This window comes from Temnothorax nylanderi, unplaced genomic scaffold, assembly GCF_030848795.1.
Source record: "Temnothorax nylanderi isolate EJ_2023f unplaced genomic scaffold, tnyl_v1.0 TNYL_tig0366_pilon, whole genome shotgun sequence".
In the NCBI taxonomy this organism is placed as follows: Eukaryota; Metazoa; Arthropoda; class Insecta; order Hymenoptera; family Formicidae; genus Temnothorax; species Temnothorax nylanderi.
The window spans coordinates 103,123-118,701 of NW_027249428.1; the positions used below are offsets into that span (position 1 = coordinate 103,123).

At 34.8% G+C, this 15,579-nt stretch overlaps 2 long non-coding RNA genes across 2 annotated transcripts; both read left to right on the forward strand.

Moving 5' to 3' along the window:
* Nucleotides 1-1,984: 1,984 nt before the first annotated feature.
* LOC139781823 (uncharacterized) lies at nt 1,985-3,161 on the forward strand. Its single transcript, XR_011720691.1, has 2 exons — nt 1,985-2,287; nt 2,362-3,161. It is a non-coding gene; the product is annotated as an uncharacterized lncRNA (long non-coding RNA).
* A 965-nt stretch (nt 3,162-4,126) lies between these two features.
* Nucleotides 4,127-15,211, forward strand: LOC139781826 (uncharacterized). The gene is made up of 3 exons (XR_011720694.1): nt 4,127-4,441; nt 13,937-14,103; nt 14,291-15,211. It is a non-coding gene; the product is annotated as an uncharacterized lncRNA (long non-coding RNA).
* The last annotated feature ends 368 nt before the right edge of the window (nt 15,212-15,579 follow it).

The window sequence follows — 15,579 nt, forward strand, 5'->3', positions numbered from 1 at the left end:
AGAGTGATCTAAAAAACTTGAAAAAAATAGGTTCCCACCTCTCAGTCTGCCGCAACCTCCTGGCAGCCAGATGCAAAAAGGTTCTTTTTTGTTAATTATCAACGTTTATCGTGTATCGAGACAATTTTTACACAAATTGAAGCTAAATTTTTCCTCTACACGATGGAATATGGTTGCCTGCGTAAAAGCTGCCGCAACTAGTGGTTGCCAGCATTTGAATGACTCGCTCTCGCCTGCGCGAGCTCTTCAATCTTACAATGTGTTACAATGGAATAATCACAGCAATTTCCTTGAATTTCTTTAATATTACAATAGTTCCTAAACAAGTTTTCAAAAATTCCTTTTATAAATAAATTCCGCCGCTCATTCGTCTTCCGACTCGTCTGAACTCGCAACATCATACTCCAAATCATCAGAATTATCATTCGCGTTTTCAGATCTTTCATTCATCGACACGCGCAATTTTTGTAAATTCGATGTGGCAAAATGCTACAGTCCGTGTTGTATTAAATTACGCGCTGAAGATTGCGGTTGGTTATTAGATGGTTTTTTGAAACCAACGTGGTTCGTTGGGTACCCAACGCCGTTGAAAGTCGAAGATGTATTGCGCGTGTCGATGAATGAAAGTTCTGAAAACGCGAATGATAATTCTGATGATTTGAAGTATGATGTTGCGAGTTCAGACGAGTCGGAAGACGAATGAGCGGCGGAATTTATTTATAAAAGGAATTTTTGAAAACTTGTTTAGGAACTATTGTAATATTAAAGAAATTCAAGGAAATTGCTGTGATTATTCCATTGTAACACATTGTAAGATTGAAGAGCTCGCGCAGGCGAGAGCGAGTCATTCAAATGCTGGCAACCACTAGTTGCGGCAGCTTTTACGCAGGCAATCATATTCCATCGTGTAGAGAAAAAATTTAGCTTCAATTTGTGTAAAAATTGTCTCGATACACGATAAACGTTGATAATTAACAAAAAAAGAACCTTTTTGCATCTGGCTGCCAGGAGGTTGCGGCAGACTGAGAGGTGGGAACCTATTTTTTTCAAGTTTTTTAGATCACTCTCTTTCAGATGACGCTTCATTTACTTCGCAAACGAATGAACGAAGTTGTCTTAAAAAATTTAATTAAAACAGCTCTAATTGAGGGTACTTGCGGCAAGATTTTGCTAGGCACACCGGCCGCGATGTATGACCTGATATGTAATCTTCCATTAAAATCGCATTTCGATAAAATAACAGATAAACGTATAAATCACGCGGCCGGATCCCGTCCCTGCATAAAACGTCTTATTCAAAAATATTATTTCGCATTCACGAGATTTTGTCATGAATTCTACTTTGCAACAATCTCGGATTGGATCACGGGTCAATACTTTTCAGTGCGATACTGGGAATAGAACGTGAAAATCTTGTATACCTCTGAATCCAAAAACAATTAGCAAAAGAAGTGAATCTTTTTCAATGCAAGGGTTCGCATTCGTTTAAATGTTATCTATTGCGATTGAATGCGAGGAATGTTTTGAGCCAAGTGAATTCTTTTTAATGAGAGGGTTAGCATTCGATAGAATTCTATTGAATGCGATAGAATGAGAGGAATATTTGAAATGAATTGAATCCTTTTTAATGCGAGAATTCGCATTCGTTTGAAGGTTATCGATTGCGATTGAATGCGAGGAATATTTTAAGCTAAGTGAATTCTTTTTAATGCGTAAGTTCGTATTTGTTAAAATTTTGCCACTCCGAAAGGAGATTCGAATACTTTTCAATGCGTAAGGGCGAAATAAAATATATACTTGACTGTTTCAACACCGCAGCCAGGCGTGTGGTGGGGATAGCGCACACAAGGAAAGAGCCGTGCACACTGTACATGCGCACACGTACACGGCTCTTTCCTTGTGTGCGCTACCCCCATCACACGCCTAGCAGCAGTAGCAGCAGTGCTGAAACGCAAGATCGGCTGGATCGGCATGCTTCGTGCTCGTGCTATTCATTATCCTGTCCAATCCCGTCGTGAAATATTTAGTGTATTATTTCCTCGTGAAAACAAGTGCAATTAAGAGATTAAGTACAACTGAAATGCTGAAATATGTTTCTATACATATTCATTCGTTCCACTAAGGAATTTGCAACAATACCAGCTTCCAAAGTCCCACATTTCAGACTTCTATCGGTATTGGTTAATGACCGAAAGAGGTATGGATGACATTCAAGCAGATATGGAAGCACTAAAAACGTTTGACTACATCCGGAAAAAAATTGCTGATATGAAAACTCTCCCACGAGGCAAGTTACTGCTACATTATTTTCAATACAGTGACCCATATTTATATTATTTTACATTATAATTGTGTTTGTAGGTGATAGAGAGACTCGAGGAGAAACTCAGGAGGAAGAACGTGAATCCGATGACGAAAATGAAATGCCCGAAGAAATGTGAAGATTTGCTCAATCCCTGAATGAAGATCAGATTGAAGACGATAAATTTCCAGATAAAACAGAACCTACTAACGAAGATCAGGAAGGCCTTTCCGAAGAAGAACGACAGGAAGGAATGGAAGCCTTCTTACCAAATTGGGAAAGTAGACATCCGGAACAAGAGCAATGCAATTTAATGCACAGAATGCTGTTAACCAAATGTACGAACCTGAAAATTGCAGCAATCCACCGGTCCCATCAAATAATTTCCATTCTTTTCCATCTACATTTTTCATTCTTCCAAGTGATGTAACGTTAAACGAAGTAGTGTCATTATAAGCGATTGTGACCATTGGTATGTCACGGAATTCTTTCAGACAATTCCGTGACATATCCATCGTCAGGCTGCCTGATTTCATATAAAAATTATTTTATATGAAATTGGGCAATGTCACGGAATTGTCTGAAAGAATTCCGTGACATACCAATGTAATTTACTTAGATTATAAACCAAAGAAACTCTTATTCTATTCATCGTTTATTGTGATATTTCAAATATTTTTTTAAGTATTACTTCAGACGCTTCAGACTGATTGTGAGATATATTAGCTAATACCCTGAGAGTACAACATGTAGTAGAGCTTTATAAAGCAGCTTTACTTAATTTTTAAGCAAGTTTCATTTTCTCACCTGCTGTATTTATAATTAAACGATTGTAATAAAAAAAATTATAATTTTAAAATTTGTCTATTTCTACTTTGTCATAGAAAGGAATATGAACCTCTATTTGCTAATACTTCCGAATCCTTTTCAATACGAAGCATTGATGCCAAAAGTCGCATTCGACGCGGATGAATTTAATGTGATCCAATACTTTTCAATGCAAAGCCTCAACCACTGCTGTCTCACATTCAGCGCGGTAAAGTTTTATGCGAACCAATACTTTTCAATCCCTTTCTTCGCATCAGAAAGCAGAATTCAGAAGTATTCAAAATATCAATACTTTTTAATTATTTTCAATCCGACATTTTATGCAGGGGTACTATATTACTACGTTTACGCGAGCGTTACTTCAGTAGTAACTTACGATAATTCCTTCGCGTTCGAGATTACGCTCGCGTTGCGCCATCTCATCAGATGGCAGCATCGATCGGGTATCGACAGGCCGGATCGACGCGGCAGCTTGCGCAAGCACGGGCGCGCTCATCGCGAGCTTCTCCCTCGCCTCAGAGAGAAACATGTCCGCGTTGTGATCGTACGTACGACGTGTGCTCTGTGAGTTCTGTTCGTAGAACTGCATACCGTGCCGCTCGCAGTGATTGAAGCTGCCAAGAGACTGTAAAGTGTAAAGAGACCGCTCACCCCAGCCAGCTCTGGTACATCAACACGACGACTCAGGCTCACACGTGCGCGAGTGCCGACCGCCACGTGTCTCAACGGCTCACGGGCGAATCACCACGAGCGAGGCAATTCATATAATTGTCTCGCGCATCAAAGACTTATCATTCATACACCGCTCATCATTTCTCAGGTCAGATTGTATATATTTAGACGCATTAAAGACGGCTCAGACTGTGGTCTGAGTTACATTAAACAAAAGAAAGAATTTGTTAACACCCTCCACGCGCGTCCTTCTCATCCCGCTACCATCGCCGGGATTAATCAGCGATTTCGCGAACACTTCGCGTAAAGGAAATTTTGTAGTAACTTACGATAATTTACTCTGCGTAAACGAGTGAATTATCGTAAGTTACTACAAAAGTAACGCTCGCGTAAACGTAGTACATGCGGTAAATACGTTGCGCATAGATGGAGAATTAAGAAATCGTGTTATTAAATAAAATTATATGTAAAAAGAAAAATGCGTAAGACAGTTGGATATATTAGAAAAGTATGTACATACGATATACGTTATTTGATTCACAGTTTTTAACTTGCCTGTACATCACCTCGGACTCGTCGATCGAAGCGGTCGATTCAAGCTGGTGTCACCTATGGATCGTTCGGTTCATTACAGTTGCGGTCGGTAACTCATCTCCTATGGTAAAAAGTTGGTGCATCCATTAAGATTCGTATAGCTGTAGCAGAGAGAAGGATGAGAGTGGTCATGCCACAGATTAATAGACAGATAGTCAAAGGTCCGGGTTGAGACGAGACCAGCATTTCTTACTGGTTTCAGCGCCATACCGTGTAGCGGCCAATACAGTAACTACGTTCTTAAGATAAAGCGCCGGGTCATTTTCGGACGAAGTCGCTCGATAAGTCGCGTCGTTAAGGCTATTTTCTGTAACTCTTATAACTATATACAGTTTCATTATTATCGTTATATTATCGTTGTGCAGATATAATATATGATAAAAAAGCTGCGCAATGACAATATAATGATAATGAATTGTTGTTAATAGTTATAGAATCAGAGCACTGATCTCTAACCCTGACGAAAATGAGAAGTTTCATAAACGTTTGTTTGATGTTTACGTGATCGTTTGCGGAAGTTTGTTGAGAGTTTAGAAACGGTCAGTAGAGAGTTCGTAGAGCGGAAATTGCAACGCTGCAGCGTTTGAAAGGCGTTTGTATATAGCGTTTTTGAGAGTTTGCACAGCGTTTACATGACGTATGACGTTTGCTGAGAGTTCTTTAAAACATTTAGAGATCCTCTGTTAAGCGTTTAGGCTGCGTTCGGAAACGTCACCCGTGTACACACGGGTATACTTCCTTCTCCTAACTCGCTGAGATAGAAAGAGAAGGGAGTATACTCGTGTGCACTCGGGTGACGTTTTCGAACGCAGCCCTGATAAGTCGAAAGCGTTTGCTTTCATCATTGAAAACTGCGTGCAGCCTCTATTGAGCTTAACGGGCGTTTACTCTTGTCGTTAGAAGAAACGGCGTAAAGAGCGTTAAATGTTAAAATCTGCTTTTCGCCTCGCAGGGGGTCTGCTTATATACGCGGCTGGATGTATTTTAAATGCGAGAAAGATACGCCGCCTAGCGGCATTGTTAGAAGAACGTTTGCTGAACGGAGGGAAAACGCTTGTGTTACGGAGTCGGGAAAAGCGTTTCTTGGGCGTCTCCAAGCCGTTTGCGTTAACGCCTTACAAATCGTTCACTGCGCCTCTACAATTCGCCATCGGAAGAGCGTTTGCTGAACGGATTGAAAACGCTTGTTTTACGGCGTTGGGAAAAGCGTTTGAAAAATCTGACAGCAAACTCTCTGCACGCAGCGTTTACTGAGCGTTCTCTGAAAAGCGTTGCCTCAGCATTTCAGAACTTTCATGAAACGTTATATACAGCGTTTTATAAGCGTTCTGAAAACGTTCAAAATCCAACGGCGTTGTGTAAGCGTTCTTATAAAGTTTGAAAGCGTATAAACTCTCAAAAAACCCTCATTGAACGGTTGTCAACGCTTTATAAAGCTTCTTAATTTTCGCCAGGGAAGCCGAGAACTCCGCGTGACGTGTTAGAGAAGTTATATTGCAATCAAAATTAAGTATGTTAATTGTTAGGACTTTCAGCCCTTAGAAATTTGTTATGTCAATTGTAGTTAAAAAGATATTGATGATTAACATAGAGTCTATTGCATCAAAGTTGCGACTTATATAGACCATTATACATATAATTAAGAAACTATGAAATTTTTTTGTTATTCAAACTTAAGAGTTTTTCAGGTTGCTAAATATTAATCTGATGTTAAATTCAGTTGATAAATTCAAAATGTCGGAGCCATATAGCGGCCGGATATCAAAAGTAAAAATTCTTTCATTTTTATTTTTAATACCCGCTATTTTTAATTAACTTTATTGCCATCCGATTAATATTGCGGTTATTTAAAAAAAACCCTTAACTTCGAATACATAATTAAAAAATAATTCATAAATTTTGAATGGTATTATGTATATAGTTGCAACTTTTTGACGCAATAGATTCTGTATTAATCTCGGTGTTAATAATCACGCATCAATTATATATTTTTAATCATAAATGACATAAGAAATTTCTTTTAAGAACAAATAAAGGATAAATATTTTAATTCGCGATGCTTCTTTAATAAACTTATTCTATTAATTATATTTATTATTTATACTGTGTAGGAAAGTTTCACGTTTGTATATCAATTAAAATTTCAAATAAACTTTTATGTAATTTCCCTGGTAATTTCATAAAATTAATATTTTCATCAAATTAAACTGCCAAATACGGTCAGGCTGAATTTTGTTCACCTATATAGTAACAATTTTTCATGTGAATTTTAAAAGTATATTCTTTCGCTTCGTCAACTACACGCGCCGTACTTTCAATCTTGAAACGCAGTCTGAAACTGAAACGTACAATTACATAATTAAATTGATAATCAATATTTAACAATACCGATACTATACCCATCTCTACACACACCGCAAAGAGTGTTACAAAAATATTTTTAATTTATAGTTTATAAAATTATTGATTATAATTTTTATTTTTCTTTAAATTTTAATTAATATCTAATATTTTTAATTTCAGTTTATAAAATTAATTTTTATTTTATTATTAATTTCTTAAATTTTAATTTATTAATTTAATCAAGAAATATATTTTTCACATATCGACTGATATCTTTCGGGAGGTCGTATCTTACACAATTTGAGGTCGATTTTACACAATTTCCGGTTTTTCTGCTTCCCCGAAGCTAAGTGTCTACATCGTGTGTGTGAAGCTAGCGTCTCATTTTGCGGAAACACAAATTATTGAGAGTTTTGACTTCCTTTTCAATAGTTCTAGAGTTCCTGATAGTTTAAACAAATAGTTCTGGCCATTAAAACCAAAAAACGAGTCAGTACAAACTGAGACGCTAGGTTCACGCAGCGTCTCACTTTGTCCTACACAAGTTCCACCACTGTATCTCATCTGTTTTTTTGCGAGATCTATAGTTCTATAACAGTTCTATAAAGAGTTCTGCCATATAAAAGCAAAAAAATTAATTATAAGGTACTAAAAAGAAATTACAATGTAACGAGTATACCGAGTTGAGACGCCAGTTGAAATCTCGGAGTTCCGGTTTGTGTAAAATATTTTTCGAGTAGTTCTGAGCATATTGAAGCATTTTCTAAACAGTTCCGAGCGTTAGAATCTTTGTGTTATATTTTAAAAAATTAATATTAACCGAAAAGTACTCATGACGGAAAACGATGAGACGCTGTGCGAAATCTCGGAGTTCCGGTTCATATAAAATATTTTTCGAGTAGTTCTGAGGATATAGAAGCATTTTCTAAAGAGTTCCCGGCACTAGCAATGTTGTATAATTTTAAATAAATTAATAACGCTCGAAAGTCAGGAATTTATCGAAAATAGGTGAGACGCTGGCCGTATTTCGACAGTTCTGCGAGTTCTATTACAATTTTCGGGTATATGGGTGAGACGCTGTAGGAAATGTCGGAGTTCTGGCTTATATAAAATATTTTTCGTATAGTTCCAAGTATATTGAAGCAATTTCTAAAGAGTTCCGGGCATTGGCATTGTTGTATAATTTTTAAATAAATTAATAACGAAAATCAGGAATTTATCGAGCGTCTCACCCATATACCCGCAAATGCGTCTTTCTCGGGCGATAAAAATTATTTAAAAAATGATTAAATAACGCTTATCGCCAGAACTCTTTAGAAAACGTTAGAACACGTTCAGAACTACACGAAAAATGTAATAAAACTCGCAGAACTGTCGAAATACAGCCAGCGTCTCACCCATTTTCGATAAATTCCTGACTTTCGAGCGTTATTAATTTATTTAAAATTATACAACATTGCTAGTGCCGGGAACTCTTTAGAAAATGCTTCTATATGCTCAGAACTACTCGAAAAATATTTTATATGAACCGGAACTCCGAGATTTCGCACAGCGTCTCATCGTTTTCCGTCATGAGTACTTTTCGGTTAATATTAATTTTTTAAAATATAACACAAAGATTCTAACGCTCGGAACTCTTTAGAAAATGCTTCAATATGCTCAGAACTACTCGAAAAATATTTTACATAAACCGGAACTCCGAGATTTCAACTGGCGTCTCAACTCGGTACACTCGTTACATTGTAATTTTTTTTAGTATCTTATAATTAATTTTTTTGCTTTTATATGGCAGAACTCTTTATAGAACTGTTATAGAACTATAGATCTCGCAAAATTTGATGAGATACAGGAGTGGAACTTGTGTAGGACAAAGTGAGACGGTGCGTGAACCTAGCGTCTCAGTTTGTACTGACGCGTTTTTTGGCTTTAATGGCCAGAACTATTTGTTTAAACTATCAGGAACTCTAAAACTATTGAAAAGGAAGTCAGAACTCTCAATAATTTGTGAGTTTCCGCAAAATGAGACGCTAGCTTCACACACACATCTACATCCTATCTTGAAATAGATTACCAAAAATGAATTATAGTTGTCGAAATTTTCTCGCATTTTCTCGTATTTGTAGATACGACAAATTTGCACTTCAAAATTATAATCAAATGAACAAGATACGACATATTTATTTTTAAATGACAATAATAAATGTTATTTAAAAATAAATATGTCGTATTTTGTTCCTTTGATTACAATTTTGAAGTGCGTCGTATCTATAAAAATTGCGTTTTTGCGTTTGTTTCCCACGAATAATATCAAATTAAACAATAAAGCTGTATTTTAATTCCAAATCACTATACTTTTGAACAGTAAAGCTATCTTGTTTGTTGCTTATCAACAAAACAAAAATTTACGAATCCTGTAAAGTGACAGTTTTTGAGATACGATCTCCTGAAAGATATCAGTCGATATACGATAGAAACAATAAAAAATATGAACAGGAAAAGATTTTGTCATCGTTGAAATGGAATTCGAACTTGTGAAGATCTATAAACGACAAAACATTTATGTTATTGAGTTATTGATTTTATTTTTACTGCTCAATCTATTGTAAGTATATGCAAAAGTTAAGTGAAAAAGCAAAACAAATGTAATGCGTTAAACATTATTTTAAAGTAAGTTGCTGTTTAGTATTATATTAAGTGTTATTTGCAATTGGGAACAAAGTTCTTTGAAAGTTTTAAACATCATCGCAGGTGATGACCATTACATGATTTATCGGGAAGATAAGTATAGGAAGATTTTTCAATTTTAAAATATTTATTGTTATTTTATAATAAAACATTACATTTACATTCTCTCACTTTATGAGATTTTACATTATTTTATATCACATTTTACTTTATTGATAATTGGATTTGCCCCAAAGAACCCTGTCTATTTTAGAACCCTCGCGTCTAACAACGAGACTTTGCTAAAATAAAAAATTATTGTTAGAGGATCAGAATATTCTACAGACATAATCCTCTAAGTCGACATTGATGGTTAGAGATACACTCTCTGAAACATTAAAAATATATACTTTATAGCATTCTTTCATTCAATTTCTCGGCATCCAGGACATTTCTCCGTGGTGATAGTGGTAGGTAATGGCTACAATCAATTATTTTGAATATCCATGACTCACATCCAGAAACTTGCAATTAGCTGGATCAGTAGTAACAAATTTATTTGTATAAAGTACTTCAATTGATATATTAAAATAGTTTATTATCCGTCATCACAAGGAGATGCCTATTAGGACGTCGAAAAATCGAATGAAACAAAGCCATTTTGTACATTTTTCTAATCTTTCAAAGAGTGTATCTCTGAACGGTATTAACTTACAATAAAGGATTATGTTTATACAGAAATATTTCGATCCTCTAACAATAATCTTTCATTTTAAGTCTCGTTACTAGACGCGAGGGGCCTAAAACCTTTATAAAAATGGGCAAAGTTCTTTGTAAGTGAGTTTAATGCCAAATTGGCAACAATTTGCTATTAATTTACTTACTGGATTATAAACACGCTGCTGTATTACAGACGGGTTGCAATCATATCTACCCATTAGATTATAGATATTTTGTACTCTAAACGGTAAGATACCCATGTGCACATATAGGTAGCAATTTACTCCATTTGCACGAATTCTTGTATGAACACAGTGCACAAGATGACACTAATGCAGATAGATGAGCGAGCGTATATTTTATTTGCACATTATAAACAGCGCTAAGCGCAGAATGCATTTTACTGCGGCGAGCGCAGAATGCATGGCATTTTGACAGTAGTCACTGCGGCGAGCGCAGAATGCATTTTAACATTACTTATTACGACGGTCGACTTTATGCTTAAAATGTAAAAATTAATTTAAGTGGAAAACTTTGAGTCATAATAAGTTGGGCCATAATAGACGATTTTACATATGTTTTATATTTCTCAGTTTTTGACATTTTGTCTTAATTTCTTTTGATCTTCTAGATGCTGTATTTATTCCTTCTCTTCCTCCAGTGTTATTTTTTTTGCAATTGCATATATTTTAACTCTTAACATAAAGTCTAACATTTGGATTCTATGTGGATAACACTCGTTGTTCTGGTCAAACCAATGTTCATCTGCATGCTGGACGTGTTTTATACAAATTTCAAGAAACTTTTTCTTCACTTTATAACACGTATAATCATCGATAATTTCGAGAATTTTCTTCCTTTGAAAACTATAAATTTCCTTCAAAAATTAGTTATTAAGACTGTATATTTGACATTAAATTAATTATAATATAAGAACGCCATCAAGTCCGAGTTAGGATCTAAGTAGCAAATAATTTCCGTGTGAATTTCTAATACTATTTCCAACTAAACTGCGCGCCAACGAATTGTCGGTCTTGAAACACAGTTTTTCGTTAGAACAGTAAATTCACTTAAATAAATCGCAAATCGATTTAGTTTTTGATGCTGATACAAATCGTATCTAACATCCCCCCTTTCCCCGAATATTACTGTAAAGAATTTATTGCGAAAAAATATTATCTCAGTCAGGGTTTTTTCGCAATAAATTCTTTACAGTAATATTCGGGGGAAGGTTTTTTGGGCTTTCAACTTGATGTGGCTTCTTAATAACTCCATGTAATTTGTATACTATAATTATTAATATTAAGAAAGTAAAAAAAAACGACCGCTATGATTTAAATCAATAGAGAGGATAAATTCCATAATAAAAATGCTATAATTATTAATGAATGTTAATCTTATGATGTTAAACTTCCTTTTAATTTATTTCATCTCTTGACGGATTTTTTATGTAACGGGATTATTATGATGTATTACAGTTAATTAGAGGGATTTATTTGATTGATTGAAAAAGTCTTTGTAAAGCACGAAACGTCCCAGTTATTTTTACGGAATATTAAACTATATTATTTAGAATCCTGTTGTTCGGTTATTGGCTCTTGTCCTTTAGCCCAGTCAAATTAGATTCATTTTGGGCGTTTGAATGAAAAAATTGCCGGCAAGCTGGAAATTGGTATACAGGTTCATTTTAGTGTTCTTTTAAACATACTAAAAGTCCCCATACATAGAGCGTGAGCCGGCTGCGCCATCTTGAAAAAAAGAGTACAAAAATGAGTTTTTTGCGAATAACTCGGAAATTATTAGTTTCACGGGAAAGAACATTCAGAGCGAAAATGTAGCTGATAAAATTCCTCGCAATTTGGTTTTTTGTAGAACTTCGTACGACCATTAGTTCCCGAGATAGATTTTTTTGAAGCATCGGCCAAATGAGGAAAGAGCTGTTTCTTCGAGTGTTTTTTCAAAATATCTCAGTTCTGGCTGTCCGAAAGTAAAAAATGCATACAATAAAAGTGAAAGAGAATTAAATTACCTACAAAATGCATTATTTATGTTATACCGCGCAACTAATATTTCTGGAAATATTACGGTTTAAATGAAATTTTGACTTTCGGAAATTATGAGAACAAATATTTCCTCGCAATATAAGTCGGAAATGAGTAGTCCTACGTAAAAAATTGTTAAAATCAAATAGAAACCCGGGAAAAAATGATTAGATATAATCATATATAATTATATCTGGTATATATATAATTATATATAATTATATATGTTTTTATATGGGGTCATATCTAATTATACATGGCCACATGTGCAATCAGTGGTCCCACATACAACCAGATATAGCACCATATCTACTTGTATATAAATGTATATAATTTTATGTGAAGCCAGATATAATGATATGTGAGTAGTGCACTCTACATATAATTAGATATAGTATTATATACAACTATATATGCAGTCATATATAGCCAGATATATTAATGTGACTAATCTGGCGCTATATACAACTAGATATAGCACCATATCTAATCGTATATAAATGTATGTGAAGCCAGATATGATGATATGTGAGTACTGCACCCGACATATAACTAGATATAGTATTATATACAACTATATATGCAGTCATATATAGCCGGATATATTAATGCGACTAATCTTGTCCTATGTACAACCAGATATAGCACCATATCTAATCGTATATAAATGTATGTGAAGCCAGATAAAATGATATATGAGTAGTGCACCCTACATGTAACTAGATATAGCATTATATACAACTATATATGCAGTCATATATAGCCAGATATATTAATGTGACTAATTTGGCGCTATATACAACCAGATATAGCACCATATCTAATCGTATATAAATGTATGTGAAGCCAGATATAATGATATATGAGTAGTGCACCCTACATATAACTAGATATAGCATTATATACAACTATATATGAAGTCATATATAGCCAGATATATTAATGTCAGATTAAACAAGCTATACAATTAAATCAAGGTCCTTTTCCATTCTTATTCAAATTAAAGAAATTAGAAAGTGAAATTCAAGACAATAGAACTCAAACCTTAATTCCATATAAATTAATCCTTTTGGATTTAATACAAGTAGATTTTCCAAATTTTAACTTAATAAACAAATCTGACCCTCGGTTTAAAACATACAAAATTCGATATCTCTTTAGACTGGATTAATCACGCAACCTGGTTCAAATCCCGGGTTAATAACTTAAATGCTTTGACCCAAAAACGGACAAATAAACTTAACTTTGACAGAATGTGACACCTAAGGTCCAGTTTCACAAGTGTCGGTTAACTTTTAATCTTAGATTAACTCACTCTTCGTCTCCTTCTAACGTCCCCCTTAGAAAGAGACGAAGAGTGAGTTAATCTAAGATTAAAAGTTAACCGACACTTGTGAAACTGGGCCTAACTGGATGAAACAGGATTGAACAGGTTTCGTGCTTACCTTCCATTTCGTATAAAATATTTTAAATTTAGTTTTATATTATTTATTCCGTATAATTATCTTTAATCAAACTTAATCATCAATTTCTTTAGTTTACAAGCTTGTAAATATGTAAATAAATTATTTTTGTTGTTATTTGTAATTCGATTTTGAAGCTCTTATTGTTTTATATTTTTACAATATTATTTCCAACAATTTCATACCAATCAAGAGGTTGGCGACATGGATCTGATATATATGTTTAAAAATTATATTATTATTAGCTATTGCTAATCACATTAAGTGCGTAAAGTTTACTTTTATTAAAAATACTAAACACTCTCCAGGTGTTCGAGCGAGAATTGATACATGCGGATGCGGAGATTTGTCGGGGAATGCACTTTCTTACTGCGTTGCGGCGTCTCACTGCATGATAAAAATTAATATCAATGAGTTAACTGGACGGCGCGCGGCGCTCAGCAGATTTATTGCGAGTTAATCAGCGACATGAAAGGTAAATGCATTAAAATGTTTTATTTGTTTAAACTATATAGGGTAAATTTGAGTGAGATGGCCATAGAGGAAAGATATACGTACTTCACAAACAATTGACTCAATATAGCTGTTTCTCTTAAAATAATGGATCTCTTCCTCCTCTTCTTCTTTTTCTTATTTTTATATTTGCTCCTGTCGCTTTTCAGAGGACAATTTAATCAACTTAAAAATTCGTGCGCGGCATCAAATCGATGCTCGGCCAAGATCTCCGTCTCGCGTTTGCGGCAGACTATTGATTCAAGATTTCCGAACCACGACAGTGTCCGTCAAGTATGAGTTGCCGGTGCACATTAATTGCAGTAAAGTAGGACAGTAGGAGATAGACCAGTAGAAGAGGGAAGAGAGCGAGCGATACTGTTTAGTTCTATTCGACACGCATTTATAAAGGTTCACACCAATTTTAAAATGGATCTCTCACCTGGAGATCCACATTTCCATTCGAGACCAGACCACGTTGCTGTGACTCATACTCGCTTAGAATTATCCGTGGATTTTAAACGTCATTGTTCTTGAGGGCAAGGCAATATTAACAATAGAGAAGAAAATGCCGACGTGTAACGAATTAGTTTTAGATAATTATAAACTTAAAATAGGTAGTGTAAGAGACTTAGCTACCAGAAAAGAATTAACTAAAACTATTGTAAATCATGATAATATTTTTGGTAGTAAATTCGCCATTACTCTACCAAACGTTGATCATAAAATAAATGAATATAAAATTCAAATTAAATATAGAACAGATCCAGAATCACCTGCACTATATTGGCTGAAACCGGAACAAACTTCAGATGGAAAACATCCCCTATTAATAGCTGACAGCAAGCTTACATATGCCAGAAGTATATTTCCATGTCAAGATACACCATCAAATAGAATCACAAATGGATCTCTCACCTGGAGATCCACATTCTCACTCGAGACTAGACCACGTTGCTGTGACTCATACTCGCTTAGAATTATCCGTGGATTTTAAACGTCATGTTCTTGAAGGCAAGGCAACATTAACGAAAAAAAAAAAATGCCGACGTGTAACGAATTAGTTTTAGATAATTATAAACTTAAAATAGATAGTGTAAGAGACTTAGCTACCAGAAAAGAATTAACTAAAACTATTGTTAATCATGATAATATTTTTGGTAGGAAATTCGCCATTACTCTACCAAAAGTTGATCATAAAATAAATGAATATAAAATTCAAATTAAATATAGAACAGATCCAGAATCACCTGCACTATATTGGCTGAAACCGGAACAAACTTCCGATGGAAAACATCCCCTATTAATAGCTAACAGCAAGCTTACATATGCCAGAAATATATTTCCATGTCAAGATACACCATCAAATAGAATCACAAATGGTTCTCTCACCTGGAGATCCACATTCTCACTCGAGACTAGACCATGTTGCTGTGACTCATACTCGCTTAGAATTATC